The sequence below is a fragment of the Phyllobates terribilis genome, unplaced genomic scaffold (assembly GCF_046119375.1).
Source record: "Phyllobates terribilis strain yellow unplaced genomic scaffold, ASM4611937v1 Scaffold_3__8_contigs__length_932513732, whole genome shotgun sequence".
In the NCBI taxonomy this organism is placed as follows: domain Eukaryota; kingdom Metazoa; phylum Chordata; class Amphibia; order Anura; family Dendrobatidae; genus Phyllobates; species Phyllobates terribilis.
In genome coordinates, this window is record NW_027362763.1 from 229,239,305 (window position 1) to 229,260,457 (window position 21,153).

A 21,153-nucleotide genomic window follows, 5' to 3' on the forward strand; every position below is an offset into this window, starting at 1 on the left:
AAATGGAAGTCACCAGTACTCACTGAATGGGAAATCATTGGGGAATTCAGAGATGGAGAAGGACTTGGGCATCTTGATTGATAGCAAACTAAATTGGAGTGCCCAAAGTCAGGCCGCTGCTGTAAGGGCAAACAGGGTAATGGGATGTATCAGAAGAGGTATAGCTGCAAAGGATGAGAACATTGTTCTTCCACTGTACAAAGCACTGGTCAGACCACACTTGGAATACTGTGCTCAGTTATGGGCCCCAATATATAGAAAGGATATAAATGAGCTTGAAAAGGTACAAAGGAGGGCAACAAAATTAATAAGGGGAATGGAGGGACTGCAATACCCAGAGAGGTTGGCAAAACTAGGACTATTCAGCCTGGAAAAGAGAAGGTTGAGGGGGGACATAATAAATGTGTACAAATATGTTAGGGGACAGTATAGAGACCTTGCCCGGGATTTGTTCAAAAGGAGGGATATTACGGTAACAAGAGGGCATTCACTAAGACTGGAAGAGAAAAGGTTTCAGCACCAGCATAGGAAGGGGTTCTTTACGGTAAGAGCAGTGAGAATATGGAATTCACTGAGTGAGGAGACGGTAATGTCGGATTCACTAAACCAGTTCAAGCGGGGACTGGATGCTTTTCTAGATACCAGGAAGATTTCTGCATATACTTAAAAATAAAATAAAATAGTAGGTTGATACAGGGATTTATTCTGACTGCTGGTTTCAGAGTCGGGAGGGAATTTTTCCTCAGGTGAAGATTGGCTAAATCATTTGGGGTTTTTGCCCTCCTCTGGATCAACTTTAGCAATTACAGAACTAACAGGTCGAACTTGATGGACGCAAGTCTTTATTCGGCTTTACTAACTATGTAACTATGTAACTATGTAACTATGTAAAATCCTGAGTGACAACCTCCTTCCCTCTGCCAGGGTTGTGGCTGGGTCTTCTAGCAAGACAATGACCCAAAACATACAGCCAAGGCAACAAAAGAGTGGCTCAAAAAGAAGCACATTAAAGTCATGGAGTAGCCTAGCCAGTCTCCAGACCTTAATCCCATAGAAAACTTATGGAGGGAGTTGAAGCTCCGAGTTGCCAAGCGGCAGCCTCAAAATCTGAATGATTTTGAGATGATCTGCAAAGAGGAGTGGACGAAAATTCCTCCTGACATGTGCGCAACCCTCATCATCAACTACAAAAAAAGTCTGACTGCTGTGCTTGCCAACAAGGGTTTTGCCACCAAATATTAAGTGTTGTTTACCAGAGGGATCAAATACTTATTTCTCACTGCAAAATGCAAATAAATTTATCTAATTTATACAATGTGATTTTCTTGATTTTTTTGGGATATTCTATCTCTCAATGTTAAAATTAACCTACCCTTAAAATTATAGACTGTTCATGTCTTTGTCAGTGGGCAAACTTACAAAAACAGCAAGGGATCAAATACTTATTTCTCCCACTGTACATACAGTTCAGTGAAAAAAAATCTCTGGTTTAGGCACAAAAAACACTGAAAAAAACATAATGTGTGAACATAGCCAAAGCTTTCCATGTACATAAGATAGCTGCTGGACAAATACTTCAGCCAGATGAGAATTAATAAAACTTAACTTTTACTAGTATAATCATTAAAACAGCAAGGTAATATAAAATGAAAACACCTCTGTTTTCTTAGATATAGATTAAATGAAACAGACAGCCACAGTGGTGGACAAATCTGTATATGAAATAGACCTTTGAGTGCATACTTCACAGAAGAATATCTGGAAATGACAGTGGTCATATGCACTGGGCTAGGGCTATCTAGGGGAAGTCCAGCTGAGGGAAAGCTGTGGTCTTTCCTTGTAATGGCAGGAGTTATGGGGCTTGTAAGGCCAATTTTAGTGAAACATAGGGCCTAATAGGGCTAATGCTCCCGTCTCTGCCCTTTTCAGGCCTGATGAGGATTTTAGTCTCTGATGCCCTGGATGAGGAGGAATTTTTCTGGTCGCATTGGACCACAACACTGGGTGAGAGATTTCCATTTTTTCACCTAAGAGTGTAAATATTGGTATTTTCATGTGTACTGTATATGACCATCATCATTTCCAGAGATTCTTCTGTGGAGTATGCACTCACAGGTTTATTTCATATACAGATATTTTGTCCACCACTGTGGCTGTCTGTTTCATTTAATCTACAGTATATCTAAGAAAACAAATGTGTTTTCATTTTATATTGCCTAGCTGTTTTAATGATTATACTAGTAAAAGTTAAGTTTTATTAATTCTCTCATATTTATGATTTTATGAGTTTGGGAATTACGGGATTGGGGGCCTGACAGCCCTTGCTATCTTGTGCTATTTTTGGACAAATACTTCAATAGCGGACAGTTATCTCCCAGGCAAATAATTAATTGGGAACATTGTCCCAAATATATTAAGACAGGTGTTCCATAGTGGTCTTAAAGAAGACCTGTCACCAGCTCAGAAGTGACCAGATTTTGCTCTTGTTTTATTCTTACTGCTCCCCAAGTATTCTTTTATTATAAATCTGCTATACAGCTCGTTCCAGAGAAATGCACATTCTTAATTAGTGCTAATCTTTAAGGTCTTTACCAAGGGGACAGTGCTCATAAGGTAATAATGCAGAGCAACCTAAAATAACGCCCCCAGGGAATCCTTTGAGCCACACCCCTTTGCAAAGACTATAAAAAGTATCAATCAATAGAAAGGCCCATATCTCAGAAAGTGTATGGGGGATTTAACCCCCCCCATCCCCGTAATACTCAGGGGAGCAACAGAAATATAATCGGAGAAATAAATGGCCCACTTTTGACCTAGTGACAAGTTCTCTCTAAAAAAAAGTTTGATAAAGTAAATAGTGACCCTTAAGGCCTCATTCAGATGTAAATGTTCCTTCACATATGCAAAAAAAATGTCACAATTGTCATCAGTGTTTTGGATCCGAGTTTCATCAGTGTTTGATTCATGCATCAGTTTTTACCATCAGCGTTTCATCAGTAATTTTCACCTATGGATAAACACATTAATAAATTGCAAGCTTCTCCTCTTCATTACAATATTAATCACAGACAGCACACAGGCTGCATACTCATGGCATCTGTGTGCTGTGAATAATTTTTACTGACCCATAGACTTGTATGCATCAATAGACATAATAGATGTTGCACGTCTCGGATTGTCCTAAAGACAAAAAAAATGAAATCTATGTCTTCATTCAGCTGGTGTAGATTTTCTCTAAAATTTGTTCCATTTTCTGTCTCTAGTATTAAATAATCTGATGAAAAGATGCTGGCAACAACCCCCTTCCCAGTTAGCCTACCAACATTTCTTGATAGACTATCTGTAGAGTAAACAATTGGCTATGTTGAGATCCAGAATACGTGATCCTTTATATCTGATAATATCTGTAAGGGGAGAGTCAAACAGCCATATAACTCGGACAATGATAGCAATACAATGCTAGGACTGTTCGTTGGCTCTCCTGATCAGAGCGTGACAGCAGCATAGAAACACATGCTGTCACACTCCTGTTGGGAGAGCCGATGGCCAGTCTGAGTAGTGCGTTGCGATCCTCATCCGAGTTATACGACCGTGGTACTCTCCCCTAATTGTGCGCCTGCTAAGCTCTCCTTATACACATCAGACTGCTAGTCGATACAACAGAAATCTACAGGTAACCATATACTTTCAGTGGACATGTATTGTGAGCCTAAAGCTTATTGTGTTTAGGAGTTTCCCCTACATCCTATATAATGTTCAAGTCATTTGAATTATAGCTTCTTACCCTCTTGTTATTCAGGCGATAAGCCACTGTCAAAGACTTTTGGCAGAGGCTTTAACTACCCTTTAAAAATACATGAAAACTCAGCTGAATCAAATATTCATCTGTGTGGGAGAGTTGGGGGAAATAGCTAACAGCTGATTGAGTGCTTGGCAGTCAGCTATCATATGGCCGCTGACAGCTCCAACTTAAAGACTTAGAGACAGGCGTGCCCCACATACTCATTCACTTAAGTTCAGTACATGTATGTGAAAAATAGCTTGATTGAAGAATTTTTACCCAAGAACCATCTTTAAATGGAATCGAATCCTTCCTTAAAAATGTATGTTGATATAACATTTACTGTACTAAATATTGGATGACAGACACTTTAACCTCTTCACCCCCCGAGTGATTTTCCATTTTTCGTTTTCTCCTCCCCTTCTTTCAAGAGTCATAACTTTTTTATTTTCTCCTTCAATATGACTGTATGAGGGCTTGTTTTTTGCGGGACAAGTTGTATGTTTGAAAGAAAACCATTGATTTTACCATATAGTGTACTGGAAAACAGGAAAAAATTATTCCACCCCTTGCTGTTAGAGGCACATGACAGCTGATCAGATGAGCTGTCATGTGCAGGGAAAGATGCAGGCTAAGCGCCAGAGCCTGTATGAAAGGCAGGGACATGACCAGTGACGTACATATGCGTCATAGATCGTGAAGGGGTTAATACAGTTAATAAAGGATATAATATGACCAATATCTTTTGAAGCAGTCTACTTACTGCCTAAGTCTCTTAAAGGTGTGGTTTGAATTAGTGAAAATTCTTCACACAGGCAGCAATATATGTAAAATAAAGTAAAACATACTCTTCTAGTTCCCGGCAGCTCAAGTGCCATGTCCCCCAAGCTTCTGTTTATATTGGCTGCGAAGGTTACAGCTTGGATGCCCCACAAAACGTCTGCAGCCACTTAAATTGAGGGCATGGCACTGGAGGTGCCAAGAGCAAGAACGGTGAATCTGTATTAGTGTTTTTGACATACATTGCTACTCGTTTACAGATTTTTCGTTATTTTGGACAAACTCTTAATTAAATATCAACCAGATCATATAAAACAGCATATTTTTTTCCCCTTAAAAATGATTTCTGATTCATTCCCCCCATGCACAAAGTTGAAAGAACTTCCTTTGGCCTACTCTAAACCCTGTCTCTTCTAAGTTGGTAATTCTATATATGTTTTTGTGGTCTGGTTCCTGCTATTCGAGGAAATGGACATCAGGGTCAATAGCAGCAGGAAAACATTACACTGAGGTTCAATGTAAATGTTTCTAACACATAGAACAACATACCGAGTGCAAGCTCATGGGGGTTTATGACCTGCGGGTTAAGTGGTGAAATTTTTAAATATTTGTATTTACTAAAAAATACTTTCAATTTTATAAAAATATAGTAAGTCAGGAGATGCTCGTTTCGGGACAACAGATTTTAGAATAAATTACATTGTATATAACATGCTAACAAAAGCTAAAATATCTAATAAACACGGCTCCTTGACCCAGTCATAGCATTTAACCATAATATTGAATGTTTGTACTTCCGTCAGACACTTCCAGGTTGTGGCGCTTCACCATGTAATATAATCACAGTGTCCTGCTAAACTTCTATTACCGTGGATGGAACTTGTCCCAAAATACACAGAACTCAGAATAATGGTGACTATGACTTTGTCTTTCAAATCTACAATTGAGATCATTATGTATACGACTTCTACTACTACTACTACACCTAATGCTACAACCACCACCACCACTGCTACAACTTTTAGTACTATTACTTCTACTTCTACTACAGCTTTTATTACAGCTGCTATAACTAATATTAATAAAAACTCAATTCTATTAAATGCTATTTAAACAGGTTTTTGTAAATATTATACACACAGATATGCACATTTCTTTTCAATACACATTTGTGGGCAATAATTTCTAAACACACATTTTTAACTATATTTTTGGTTCATATTTGTCTCTTTTCTATGTGTCAAATTTTCAGAAATTGTTACCTGAATTGTTTCTTTACGATTACAAATGATGGTGTGTAGAAAAATTCCGACACATCAGAGAGTAATGTTTTTACGTTCACGTGGATATTTCTTATAATGCTATAAACTGTAACATCTCTGGAGGCGTGCTGGCATGGCTTACCATCTCCCACCATCCAAGACCGAAAACTCACCTATCAGTCCAGGCTGCACACTTTGCTCCATTACTTGCTGTGTGCATGTCTCTTGTCTGATTGGTTAGGGCGGCGGCCCTGTTACTTCCTGATTCTTAAAGTTACAGGGTGCGCAGTCTTAATGCGTCCCCAGCCTATTGCTGTGAGTCACTGGATACTTATACCCCCTCCACCCAGTAGGAGGTGCCTGAGCAACATTTTCTTTCAGTGTGTTCTGTGCAACTGAGTTGCCAGATCCTGTCCTGTATCTTGCCTGTTTTTGCCACCCTGGGGGCTGAGTACCCAGGCCCATTATCTGTATCTGTGACTTCTAGTCTTTCCGCCACCCTGGGGGCTGAGTACCCAGGCCTGTCACCTGTATCTGTGACTTCTAGTCCTTCTGACACCCTGGGGGCTGAGTACCTAGGCCTGTTACCTGTATCTGTGACTTCTAGTCTGTTTCCGTCTCCCTGGGGGCTGAGTACCCAGGCTCGTTCCTGTATCTCGTTCCTGTCTGAACTGTGTCCTAGCCCGTTACCTGTTTGTCTCTATGTCTGATCCTTTCCTTTTCCTGCAGTGTCTGAACCTGCACCTAACTCCAACTTGTTGTCTCTGTACTTCTGTTTGTGAGTTTTGTGTCCACTCGCTACTTCATTGCAATTACCTTGTGTGTATCTGGTTCTGTTTGTCCAGTTTCCCTGCCTCCGTATCTACCTCCTCCTGTTCTAGCTATCTTCCTGTGTTTCCCAGTCTGTTCCATGTGAACAGAGCCATGTCCTGTCTGTCTGCACCTGCGGTTCTGCTCTGCTCCGCTTGTCCTCCACGCCTGCGGTTCTGCTCTGCTCCACTTGTCCTCCGTGCCTGCGGTTCTGCTCCCCTTGTCCTCCGCGCCTGCGGCTCTGCTCTGCTCTGCTTGTCCACCGCACCTGTGGCTCTGTTCTTGTATCCCAGTCTGTACGGGCCCCTATCCAGCCTGCTTTCCTACCTGCCAGTACTGGCCTGTCTGCATACCTGTCGTGCCTGCCAGTACCCGCCTGTCTGCATACCTGCCGTGCCTGCCTGTACCCGCCTGTCTGCATACCTGCCATGCCTGCCAGTACCCACCTGTCTGCATACCAGCCGTGCATGCCAGTACCCACCTGTCTGCATACCAGCCTAACCTGCCCGTTCCTGCATTCTCCGGTGTGGGTCAACAGCTGTGACTGGGGTCTGACCTGGAGTAGGCCCTGGGCCACCTCTCACGTCCCTCCTCGGACCACGGAGTCGATTAAGCCACCGTGTGTTCATGGTCGGATCTGGCGAGGCCCCTAGTCATGCCCCTCCAGGCACTCCTCGGTTCATGGTCTAATGGGACCACTAAACCACTAACCGCGCTCGCGCCTAAGAGTCCGGGCGTGAGCGTAACATAAACTTTGTATCTGACTTCTCCATGAAGTTCAACTGTTTTTGAAAGCTTAAAAGTGCTGAGCTTGGTGTCTTTCCATGAAAAATGACTGATGCCTATGAGTCCAGTGAGCTGGTCATGCTTACCCTACTATTTAAGAGAAATGTAGACGTTCAAAAGCAAGAATTCTGCTTCTTAAAATTCCACATTTCTCAGTGCAGTAAAAGTAGATTTTCTTTGATTGTTACATTCATGAAATATTATCTAGATCATCCTGGTTCCAAAAGTGGATGCCCAAAGAGCGTTGGGTTAATGTACAGTCAACTATCCTTTTCTATAAGAGGCATCTGATAAAAAAAACATATTTAACAATGGATCTTATGTGTGATCTTTCTCATATATATATACATATATATATATATATATATATATATATACATATATATATATCTCTACATATATCCATCCAGAAAAACAGCAGCATTGACTAAATGGGTGCAAGTCTCCCCCAAGGAAACTAGCAAAGTTTCCTCTCAAAGACATAAAAATCCAAAAAAGGAGGCATCACATCCAAAATAGTGGAAAAGTAAGGATCCTTTTTCACCAGATAAATTTCAGCTCTCACTATGGAGCCTTTCTCAAGCAGGTTGAGAAAGGCTCCATAGAGAGAGCTGGAGCTGAAACGTAGCTGGTTTGGTGAATAAAGAATCCTTACTTTTTCACTATTTTGGACGTGTTGCCTCCTTTTTTTGATTTTTATATATATGTCTTTAAAATCAACAAATGAACAGTCTTGTTAGGTGTACACATAGAATGGTGTAAAAAGGTGGATGTTTACCAGTTTAGAATAATGCCCCATATACAAAGATCTCATGGTCCTGGGCTTTAAATTTCCAGCATTGTAACTATATGCCATGGGTTTGAAGCTCCTGAATTCTAGCAGTAGCAGGTTAGTTGCTCCTGAGAATGTAACATAAGCAGGTTATGGCTATTCTCTTGAAGTCTACATAGCTCTCAAAGAGCACTGCATGATAAACAGAGGTGGCCATTACCTGATATCTCTTACCCCCCCAGGCATGTCATATTTGCTGGGTCTCAGCAGACTCAGATTAGCTGCGTCAGTGACTAATGTCACCACAGGGGACTGTTTTCCACTCTAGCTGGGGCTCCTGTGGCTGCCATAGTTACTAATGAAAACTGAAAAAATGTACAAAAAAATAATAAAATAAACAAAAATTATAAAGTGGGAAGAATGTTCACAGAGGTTTTTTATGACTTGTTATTATGATAAATTGTATAGGAACATAAGTAAAAAAAGAGAAATATAGAAAATAAAAACATCCCTCACCAACACAAACCTATAGCCATTAATTTTTTTATTTTTACCATAATATTCATAGTTAGACAATATAGAGGATAGGCGTCTGAATGACTGCGCTGCTGCATGAGATGAAAAGGTTCCACACTCCGAGGTTGATGCAGGCAGTTTATTATTTATTATTTCGGGTTCGGACTGAACTCTTCTTCAAATCTAAACCACAAACAAGCTACAAACAAACAATAGTAGCCATAATAATATTAATGTAAAATGTAAGCTTGTGAGCAGGGACCTCACTCCTGATGTAACTGTTTAAACTGTCTCATCTTGTATTGAATTTATTGTTTGTACATGTCCCCGCTTAATTGTAAAGTGCTGCGGAATATGTTGGCGCTATATAAATAAAAATTATTATTATTATAATTATTATTATTAATGGGTATAAAAACAGGAGTGGGGGATCCTCTTTTTGGTAGGTCAAGCTATATTTGTGATATCTTTCCACTCACATTCCTATCCTCTATTGGTGAATTTACTATTCGTCTTTTTTACTCATTGTGCCTGACATGTTTTATTATACTGTACATTGTTCACACTGCATTATATATATAGCATTCTTTATACTATGTTTATCACAATACCACATACTGCTGACCTGCCTATCAGTGTGGCCCCATATCTGATGTAATTCTTATAACTTTTTGTACATCTCCCCATTGGTTTTAAGACTTTTTTGTATTTTCTGATATATATTCACACTTAGAAAAATCATATTTTTATCTATTGGTAGTGACTGGTAGTGTCTTTTTAGGTTAGGTATTAAAACAGCTATACAAAAAAAAGTGCTGCAAAAATAATTTGGGCAGCCCAAACATGAAAAGATTTATGTCAATTAAACCAACAAGTGCAAATTTCAAAATTGGTAATTAGTATCCAGTCATTTTAGACTGAAACACTCTGGCTATTAAAAGGTTGTAGAGTAAACAGATATTATAAATCAACTAAATGTTTGTGTTTTGTGGTGTTTGAGGGTGAATCTGGCAAACAAACGAAAATTTTTAAAAAATGATAATCAGTTCTGATTGGGCTTGATCTGATGAAAAGCAAATAGATTAAAATTTTTACTTGTGGTAACCTATGTGAAAAGGGAAAAACTGTTTCAACACATGTAACTGCTTTTATTAAGATTACATTGTAAGAAAATAAATGACATAGAATCAATATAAGCCATATATAACATGTCAGCATTTCAAGACAAGTGTTTAAGCGAATAGAAGCAATGTAATTTTTCCTTTAAACAAATACACATTTTTGTAGTTTATCACGAAGTATGAGCGGTTCGTACATGTCTTACATATGTACATATATATATATATATATATATAGTATATATATGTGTATGTATATATATATACATATATATATTTATATACATATATCTATATATAGATATATACAAATATACATATAAATATATAGCTATATATACTGTATACATATATACACATATAAATATATATGTACATATATATATCTTTGAAATATAACTACAATTGTGATTAAGTCATGCAGGGAACAATTTTGCTGACTCAAAGGTCTACAATAGGACAACTTTAATGACCAACAAGGCCATCAGTGACAACTGAACCAAATCTGTCACACAATAGGTTACCAAGGCAATAAATATAATAAAGACCTCCTGAAGTGTGTCTGCTAAAGTTTCAAACTGATGTATCAAAGTTCAATTACGTAGAACAGATCCTTTTGGTAATACACATGCACATATATTCACTAGTCAACATTATATCATCTGTATTGTACATTTGTGATTAGCACAATTACTATATTGATAGGGTGTATAGACAAACATTGCACTGATAAGCCATGATGTAATTTCAGCAAGATCAGTCTCACACAAAATCAAAAGTGGATCCAGCAAGAAGAAGTATAAAGATCCCTATTCACATGAGATAAGAATTGGTGAACCTACTAATTTCGGTGGTATCAGCTGACCATCTAAGGTTGGCCAAGCAGCTAAGCGTTCCTATGTGTGGCAAAATCATGAGAATTAGCTGTTGGCTGAACAACAGTTCAGCAGACAGCTATCTAATGTTTTTTTCCAGCTTAAGTCCTTCCTTTATATTTTTCAATCTAAGGTTGACTAAAGAGCCAAGTGTTGCTGTGTATAAGGGAGTTGGATTAGATAGCTGGATAATTTTTAGGTCAGAGTCTATCTATTGTGTATGACCATCTTATGTCTTTTCTTTATATTTTCTGATCTAAGGTCGGCTAAGAAGCCTAGCATTCCTATGTAAGGGGAGTTGGTAGAGATAGCTGTCAGTTGAATGTTAGTTTGTCTGGCAGCTATCTAATATGTAGGGCCAGCTTATGTCTCTCCTTTATAGTTTTCCAATCTAAAGTCAGCTAAGGAGCCGAGCATTCCCGAGTATCTCAGAGTCCAGAGAGATAACTGTCAGCTGAATTATTTGCACATCAAATGTGTATGGCTAGATTAAGTCCTTTCTTTATATATTCCATTCTTTTTAATCCCACTTTTGGCTTTGGCTCAAGTACTACATTGATGTTTTTCCGCCCAAAAATGCTGTGTGTGATATTACTACTATAGTATCCAGTCAAGTTCATAGTCCTCTCCAAAGACTCAAGGTATCAGTAAAAGGGATGAGTGAATCTGAACTGTAAAGCCAGCTTTTACTTTGACAAGCTTTTATGCTGTAAGCACTTCTGGAGCCATCACAGCCATGCCAACGTATTTAAAAATAAAAAGACACACACAGTAAAAAAAAGTTTATTTGAATAAAGGCTCCCCCACACATTCCCTGGTTTACCCATTTATTATTAAAAAATAATCCCAGCAGCTCTGACGTAATCCATTGCTGTTCCCATGACATCCAGCGATTCTCTCCTGCAATCTATGAAGCATCGTTCTGAGAACAACGCTTCATAGATTACTAGCGGTCATGTCTCACGGGCGATGATGTCAGTAACATAAGTGCCAGAATTGGTGCATCTAATGGATGCTCCATTTCTGGGGCAGCTGAGGGTTGGTCTTATTAAGCTGGGAAGAGGCCTATGTCCATTGACCTTCCCAGTCTATTAATATCAGCCTCTAGCTGTCTGCTTTGCCTTAGCTGGTTATTAACAATAGGGGAACCCCACAAACTTTTTTTGGGGTCCCCCCATTTTTAATAATCATCAGAGGCAAAGCAAGCAGATGGGGGCTGATATTAATAGGCTGGGAAGCTCCATGTAAATTGGCCCTTTTTCAGCATAATAAGACCATCTCACAGCTGTCTGCTTTCCCTTGGCTGGTTATTAAAAATAGGGGGACCTTTTTTTCATTTATTTACTTATTAACAAGTACAGTAAACTACACATGCAAGGCACTGCTCCACTCCTCCACTTGGACCACCTCCCCTTGGTTCAAGATTATTTTTTATATTTTTTTATTCTATATTATTTTAAGTAATTTCCCTATCCACATTAGTTTGAAAGGCAATTGTCCTGCTCTTATCCCCATTTTGCTTCCTTTTGCTGCCCTCTAGCTTTTACTCTGCCCTTTTTACAGTCATTTTACAGTACCAAAGGTCGGGTCTCCATTGACTTACATGGGATTCGGGGTCAAGTTCGGGTCAAGTTCTGGTACCCGAACTGATGTTTGCACTAAAGTTTGGCCGAACCTGAACTTCCATAGGTCCGTTCACCCCTAATCAGTATTCCCCATCATGGCAGTAAAGCGTATACAATGTTACTATAGAACAGCGTTAGTAGCGGTTTGCACAGCTCACTGAATGAAACTGATCAATAAAGTTATAGGATTCATGCATTTTAAAATCAATGAAAATGGCAAAAAAGTGTTTCATTTATCCAAAGTATGCAGGTGGCATAATACATTTGGAATATCTCAATACTAAATTTTGACACCTAAAATCTCCTGGCTGTTGTACATATACAGCATGCCTTTGACATATTTAGCAGTGTTTTTCTACAGCTCTCAGCCACTACGCTTTCTCAAAACTTTTGTCTCTTAGTAGGATCAACCTATCTATATGGACAAGTACAGTGGGGAAAATAAGTATTTGATACACTGCCGATTTTGCACTTCAACTGTGAGAGAATCGAAAAATAAAATCCAGTAAATCACATTGTATGATTTTTACATAATTAATTTGCATTTTATTGCATGAAATAAGTATTTGATACAATAGAAAAACAGAACTTAATATTTAATACAGAAACCTTGACCAGGTTTGCACACACTGCAGCATGGATTTCTGCCCACTCCTCCATACTGATCTTTTCCAGATATTTCAGGTTTGGGGGCAGTGGCTGGGCAACATTGAGTTTCAGTACCCTCCAAAGATTTTCTAATGGGTTTAGGTCTGGAGACTGGCTAGGCCACTCTAGGACCTTGAAAAGCTTCTTATGGAGCCACTCCTTAGTTACCCTGGCTGTGTGTCTCGGGTCATTGTCATGCTGGAAGACCCAGCCACGACCCATCTTCAATGCTCTTACTGAGGAAAGCAGGTTGTTGGCCAAAACCTTGCGATACATGACTCCATCAGTCCTCCCTTCAATAAGGTGCAGTTGTTCTGTCCCCTTTACAAAAAATCACCCCCAAAGTATGATTTTTCCCCCATCATGCTTCATGGTTGGGACAGTGCTCTTGTGGTTGTAATCATCCTTCTTCTTCTTCCAAACACAGCGAGTGGAGTTGATACCAAAAAGTTCTATTTTGGTCTCTTGTAACCATATAATCTTATCCCATGCCTCCTCTGGATCATACGGATGGTCATTGGTGAACTTCAAATGGGCGTGGACATGTGCTGGCTTGAGCAGGCGTACCTTGCGTGCCCTGCAGGATTTTAATCCACGACGGTGTAGTGTGTTACTAACGGTAATATATGAGACTGTGGTCCCAGGTTTCTTCAGGTCATTGACCAGGTCCTCCCATGTAGGTCTGGGCTGATTCCTGACCTTTCTCAGAATCATCCTTACCCCATGAGGTGAGATCTTGCATGGAGCCCCAGACTGAGGAAGATTGACAGTCATCTTGTGTTTCTTCCACTTTTTTAAATAATTGTGCCAACAGTTGTTTCCTTTTCACCAAGCTGCTTGCCTATTGTCCTGTAGCCCATCCCAGCCTTGTGCAGGTGTACAATTTTGTCCCTGGTGTGGTTAAACAGCTCATTGGTCTTGGCCATGGTGGAGAGGCTGGAGTGTGATTGATTGAGTGTGTGAACAGGTGTGTTTAATACAGGTAACAAATTCAAACAGGTGCAATTAATACAGGTAATGAGTGCAAAGTAGGGGGGCTTCTTGACCCCTTTAGAGCCCATGCCGTATTAGTACGCACATTTGCGTACCCCCGTTCAGTGAGGGCTGCGACGCTGAGCCCTCACTGAACCGAGCACATGTCAGCTGATTCTTACAGCTGACATGTGCCAGCAACAGCCGCGGGTGGAATCGCGATCCACCCGCGGCTGTTAACCTGTTAAATGCCGCTGTCAATCTCCGACAGCGGCATTTAGCAAGCGCTTCCGGGCTACGCGTCATAAGCCCCGCCCATCGGCGACCCCGTCACTTTATCGCGGGTCACCGATGGGCGTGCATCACAACCCAGGGTCTGCAGCAGACGCCTGTGGTTGTCATGATCTGGTCGCTATGAGCGCCACCTAGTGGTCGGCGCTCATAGCACAGGACCATTTCTGCTGCATACAGGGGACCTGCTGGTCCCCTGTATGTAGCAGAGCCGATAAGACAACTGCTGCTTCTAGTCTCCTATGGAGACTATTGAAGCATGCAGTAAGTGAAAAAAAAAAGTTTTTAAAAAAATAAAAAAAATTAAAAAAATATAAAAGTTTAAATCACCCCCCTTTTGCCCCATTCAAAATAAAATAATAAAAAATAAACCCCATATACACATAATTGGTATCACCGCGTTCAGAGTCGCCCGATATATCAATATAAAAAAAGAATTAATCCGATCGGTAAACGGCGTAATGAGAAAAAAATTCTAAACACCAGAATTACGTTTTTTGGTCGCCGCAAAATTGCAATAAAATGCAATAATGGGCGATCAAAACATCGGATCTACCCCAAAATGTTATCAATAAAAACGTCAGCCCGGCCCGCAAAAAATAAGCCCTCACCCAGCCCCAGATCACGAAAAATGGAGACTCTACAGGTCTCGGAAAATGGCGATATTTTTTTTTTACCAAATTTTGGAATTTTTTTTCACCACTTAAATATAAAAGAACCTATACATGTTTGGTGTCTATGAACTCATAATGACCTGTAGAATAAGAATGGCAGGTCAGTTTTAGTATTCAGTGAACGTGGTAAAAAAAAAAAATAAAAAACAACTGTGGTATTGCACTTTTTTTGCAATTTTACCGCACTTGGAATTTTTTTCCCGTTTTCCCGTACATGATATGGTAAAACTAGTAATGGCGTTGAAAAGTACAACTCGTCCCGCAAAAAATAAGCCCTCACATGGCCATATTGACCAAACAATAAAAACGCTATGGCTCTGGGAACAAGGGGAGCAAAAAACGAAAAAGCAAAAACGACAAAACACAAGGTTGCGAAAGGATTAAAGAAAAACTAACAGGTCTGTGAGAGCCAGAATTCTTGCTGGTTGGTAGGTGATCAAATACTTATTTCATGCAATAAAATGCAATTTAATTATTTACAATTCATACAATGTGATTTTCTGTTTTTCATTTTTAGATTCTGTCTCTCACCGTTGAAGTGTACCTAAATTACAGACCTCTCCTTTGTAGGTGGGAAAACTTGCAAAATCAACAGTGTATCAAATACGTATTTTCCCCACTGTAGGTCATAGATTTCTCTGGATTTTTCTGGAATAAGACATCGGATCGCGAATATCAGGGTATAATTTTTTTCAACTTCCTATGACCTACACACGTGGTCAAAATTGTTGGTACCCCTCGTTTAATGAAAGAAAAACCCACAATGGTCACAGAAATAACTTGAATCTGACAAAAGTAATAATAAATACTTTTGTATTTTCATTGGCTGTAAGCCATAATTATCAACATTAACAGAAATAAACGCTTGAAATGGATCACTCTGTTTGTAATGGCTCTATACAATATATGAGTTTCACGTTTTGTATTGAAGAACTGAAATAAATTAACTTTTTGATGATATTCTAATTTAGTGAGACTCACCTGTAGATGCTACTATGATATATACCATCCACCAGAACATTGTTGCAAACCACCCCACTTCATGGTTTGAGAATTCTCTAATGGCTGTGCCCTCTTTCACCAGGATAATGAGTCCTGTCCTCTACAATATTTGTTAAAGAATGGTTTGAGTAACATGACAAAAAGTTCAAGATCTTGACATGGTTTCCAAATTTCAAATATCACGATTTGACAATCTGTGAGACATGGTGAAAAAGCAAGCTGTCTGGTCCATGGAGGCTTCCCTTAGCAATTTACAAGACTTAATAGATCTGATGATAATGTCTTGGTGAAAGATATCAAATTGCAACTTCAGGCTCAGTTGGGTCAGAGCTGTTTTTGTGACACAAAGGGAAGCTACACAATATTAGTCAGTTGGTTTAATCTTATATCTGATCAGTTTATAACCTACAGGTATATTAGAATTTATTATCCAATAAAATAATGCATGCCATTGGTTACAAGTGTTTTCTTAAATAGGTTATTCAATACTGGATAACCCCTTTTCAACAGATTAAGTACCCCACATAAAATGAAAAAAACATATACTGTATATATCCACTATGACGGAACATTGAAAGGCTGCAACTGGTCAGCGGCTGCAGCTGTCACATAATATTGTGATCTACAGAAGTCACAGCATGTGACAGATAAGTATATGTTTTTTTCTATTTTATGCGAACACTTATGTGAGTAATTAAGTAGTAGACAATTCCTTTAACTTTATTGGTATCCTTTCATTACTGTTAAAATGTTACTTATTAATTTGTGTCTTGAGCAGCACACAGCTTTACAATCTCCTTCAGGCTGTGTGCCCACGACGCGTTTTTTAAGCGTTTCCGCAGCGGCAAAAACGCTGCAGAAACGTTTAAAAAAACGCATGGTAGAAGGCCTGCCATGTTCCCCAATGATAATCCGCATGTGCTGTGCACATGCTGCGGAAATTTCCGCTGCGGATTATCATTGCGGAAAAAAACGCAGCACTACCAATTATTTTGCGGAAGTGCTGCGTTTTCACCGCCATTGACTTGCATTAGAACGCGTGCATTCCGCTTCACTAGATAAGGACATGCGGAATGCATGCGTTCAATGTGCGGATGGTACCCAGGTCTAGAGGAGAGGAGACTCTCCTCTGGACCCCGGTACCATAGTTACTGTAAAAAAAAGAATAAAATAAAAAATAAAGATTATATTTACCTTCTGGCGGCCCCCGGTCTCCTTGTCTGTGCTTGCCGGCAGCTAGCGATGGACTGAAGGACCTGCGCTGACGTTATAGTCATGTGACGGGTCACTCGACGCTGACGTCGGCAGGTCCTTCAGTGTACCGCTGCCGGCAGCCGGGACGGAGGGAATCAAGACTTCCGGGGCCATCGGAAGGTAAGTATAGATTTATTTTAAATTTTTAACCATTCTTTAGGTCACACTATATAAATCCATGCCGTTTGCATGGATTTATATAGTGTGACCAAGTTGACAAGCACTTTCCAAGTGATGCAAAAATCGCTTGGAAAGCGCTTGTCAACCCGCATGCGGAAATGGAAGTGAAGAACGCTTCACTTCCGCATGTCCCTGGCAGGAAAACGCATGCACAATCCGCATGCGTTTTTTTCTGCCAGGGAGACGCAGAAGCGCTCAGGAAAAAAACCTGAGCATTTCTGCATCGTGGGCACATAACCTCAATTTTTTTATGCTAGGGTGTGCGCACTCCTCCTTAAGTGACAGTTCTGATTAAGTAACTTCATCCTGCTGTGGAGCTGATGCTACTGTCACACAGTAATGGACTGTCAGTGCTTGTTCTGAAGTCTACACTGGTATCACTAAATTTGAATGCAGAGGTAACAATGCATTTGAAAAAGCACATAGCTTAAAGGCCCCGTCACACTAACCGACGCTACAGCGATTCCGACAACGATAAGACCTGTCAGGGATCGCTGCTGCGTCGCTATGTGGTCGCTGGTGAGATGTCAAACAGTCAGATCTTCCCAACGACGCAGCAACGATGCGGCGACCCTTAGATCTGTATAACGATGCATGCCTATGTGTTTCTGTGTCTGGGTCGTTAACAAGGTCGTTGTTTAGGTGTCAAACACACCGATGCATGCTACCCAGCGGGGCTTCAACGATCAAAGAAATGTCCAGACCATTCCGACACGACCAGCGATCTCACAGCTGCGGCCTGGTCGCTGCTAAGTGTCAAACGTAGTGAGATCGCTGCTGAGGTCGCTGTTGCGTCACAAAACTTGTGACTCAGCAGCGATCTCGCTAGCGATCTCGCTTAGTGTGACGGGGGCTTTAGTAAAGTAAAAAATGCTAATGATGGGGACTGGGGGACTGGGATTTTACAGGACTAGTAACAGGTCAGGAGCTGACAGATAGGGGAGGGGTGAGCAGCTAACCTCTACATAGAAGTTAATGAGCTTACAGAAGTGGCCAAGGTCTCATGAGTTAACTCCTCAGATGTAGGAGTAACTGCTGCTCATGATCACTGATGGTTGATCTAATTGGAAACAAGCTGTACAGTATGTAAGATCAAAGCTCTCAATGCAGGAGATCCACAGCAGATAAATAAGACAAACAGGTTAAAAACTTGCTTATTTTTATGCTAATACAGATGAACGGACCAGTGGATATTCGGGTTTGGCAGGTTCTACGAACATACACTTAAAAGTTTGGTTCGGGTCCACACTTCGTCCCGATCCCGAACCCAATACAAGACTTTGCAAAGTCACCAAACTTTGGTACTGTAAAATGGCTGTAAAATGGTCTTATTAAGACTTAGGAGGCTGCAAAAGGAAACAAAATGGGGGTGAGAGCAGGACAATTGCCCTGCAAATAATGTGGATAGAAAAATGACTTAAATACCTTAAATTAGCCAGTAAACATTGAGTTAATTAGTTTACCCAACATGCTAGATAGAATCAATAGAATGTTGTGAGGCTAGACAGCACACAGTCCAAAAACATTGTAAGTCAATGTAGACTATTCTTATCAATGTCATGTGTATATCCATTCATTCATTGAAACTCACCCAGAGTTAAATCACATTAGTAAGAAAAGCAGACAGCTGTGAGCTGGTGTTATCACTCTGGGAAGTGGCCAAAATCCATGGATCTCCCCAGCCTATTAATATTAACTCACAACTCTCTGCGTAGCCGTTACTGGTTATTTAAAAGAGGGTCACAAAAAATGATGTGGGATCCCCCTATTTTTAATAACCAGCTGAGGGAAAGCAGACAGCTGGGGGCTTTGTTATTATTCTGGCAAGGGGCCAAAATCCATAAAGGTTCCCAGCCTATTAATATCAGCTCACAGCTGTCTGCGTAGTCTTTCCTGGTTATTAAAATGAGAAGACCCCCAAAAAAATTATGTGGGGTCCCCCCAATATATAATAACCAGCAAAGGTTATGCAGACAGCTGCAAGCTGATATTAATAGGCTGGGAAGGGGACATGAGTATTGGCCCCCTCCCACATTAATAACACCAGCTCTCAGCCACCCCCAGAAATGGTGCATAGATTCGCGCTTGCCCTGGTGCTTTGGCAAGCGGGATAATGGTTTTGGGGTAGATGTAAGCTGTTTTATGCCTGCTGACATGAAGCTCACGGGTTAGTAATGGAGAGGTGTCTATAAGACACCCCCACTACTAACCCCGTAGTCAAAAGTAATAAAGCCACACACAGAAAAAAAGTCCTTTATTTGAACAAAACACTCCCGACAAATCTCCTCTTTTTCCCATTTATTAAGATAAAATTAAAAATAAAAAATCAAAGTAATCCTTGCCTGTCCGCTGATAATCCATAATGATGAGGTCTGATGATGATACCCGACTCTTCTCCATCCAGATGCAGTGCTGAGAGGTGACATTAGCAATGTCATCACTCAGCATGAGCAGCCGGGACACACTGACAGTAGCGTGTGAATCCAGCTGCTGCGACGAGCGATGATGTCACTAAAGTTTTCGCAGTTCACAACCGATGCTATTGTCAGTATGTCCCCGCTGCTCATGTTGAGTGTTCACATTACTAATTTCACTGCTCAGCACTGCATCTGGATGGAGCAGAGTCAGGGATCATTGTGGGACCTCATCATTATGGATTGATGGACAGGTTAGCATTACTTTGATTTTTTATTTTTAATTTTGTCTTAATAAATCGGTAAAAGAGGGGATTTGTCTGGGAGTGTTTTGCTCAAATAAAGGAATTTTCTCTGTGTATGTGGCTTTATTACTTTTGACTGCAGGGTTAGTAATGGGGGTGTCTTTTGGATACCTCTCCATTACTAACCCTTGGGCTTGATGTCAGCAGACATGAAACAACTGACATCAACTCCAAAATCATTACCCCACTTGCCAAACCACCAGGGCAAGCGGGAAGATTACTGGTATAGGGGAAAGTGTGATGTCATTTATTGTGATAGAATGGTCAGGTGGGGAAGATATGTGAGATAGGGAAAAGATGATGAGTTCAGTTTTGTCCACATTGAGCTTGAGGAAGCGGGAGGAGAAGAAGGAGGATATGGCTGCTAGTCATGCTGGGATTCTGGACAGCAGAGAGGTGACATCTGGGCCAGAAAGGTAGATCTGGGTGTCATCAGCGTACAGATGGTACTGGAAGTCATGGGATTTTAAGGGTATAGATTGAGAAGAGTAGAGGTTCTAAGACAGAGCCTTGAGGGACTCCAACAGAGAAGGGTTGGGGTGAGGAGTAGAGATGAGCGTTGTTCTACTCGAACTGTTCGCCAATCTCAAATTCGAGCTGTTTTGGGCGGTGTTCGAGCCGTTCGGCGAACACGAACAATTTGAGAAAAATTCGGCTGTTCGAGGTTATGTTCGATAACTGTTCGTGCACCAAAATCATAACTGGATTTTTTCTCAGTAATGATGAAAATTAATGTTAATACGCAGTTTGAGTGTACAGCGGGGTGGGGGGAGGGGCAGGGGATGGATCTCTGCAGGAACAATGAAGATCTCCATTTTTTTTTCTCTTTCCCGCATTTGCAGTGGGGAGGTGCAATCTGTCAGCCTATCAGCAGCGCACACACGGAGCGAAGTGCTTTTCTTCACACAAGCAAGGGCATGTGTCATTGGCAGTGTATGTCACATGTCCTTGCCCTATAAGACCAAGCCATTTTCCCCGTCGCCACCATTTTCTCACTGCTGCAGCTGCGTGTTAGACGGCACCGCTGTTGCTGTGTGCGCTATACCTTGTTAATTTCAAGCCAATTTTCGCACAAATATACAGATAGC

At 40.6% G+C, this 21,153-nt stretch overlaps 1 long non-coding RNA gene across 1 annotated transcript in view; it reads left to right on the forward strand.

Annotated features, from left to right (window-relative positions):
- Positions 1 to 21,153, forward strand: part of LOC141258052 (uncharacterized) — a 384,140-nt gene that overhangs the window by 35,110 nt on the left and 327,877 nt on the right. The gene's annotated exons all lie outside the window — the stretch shown is intronic.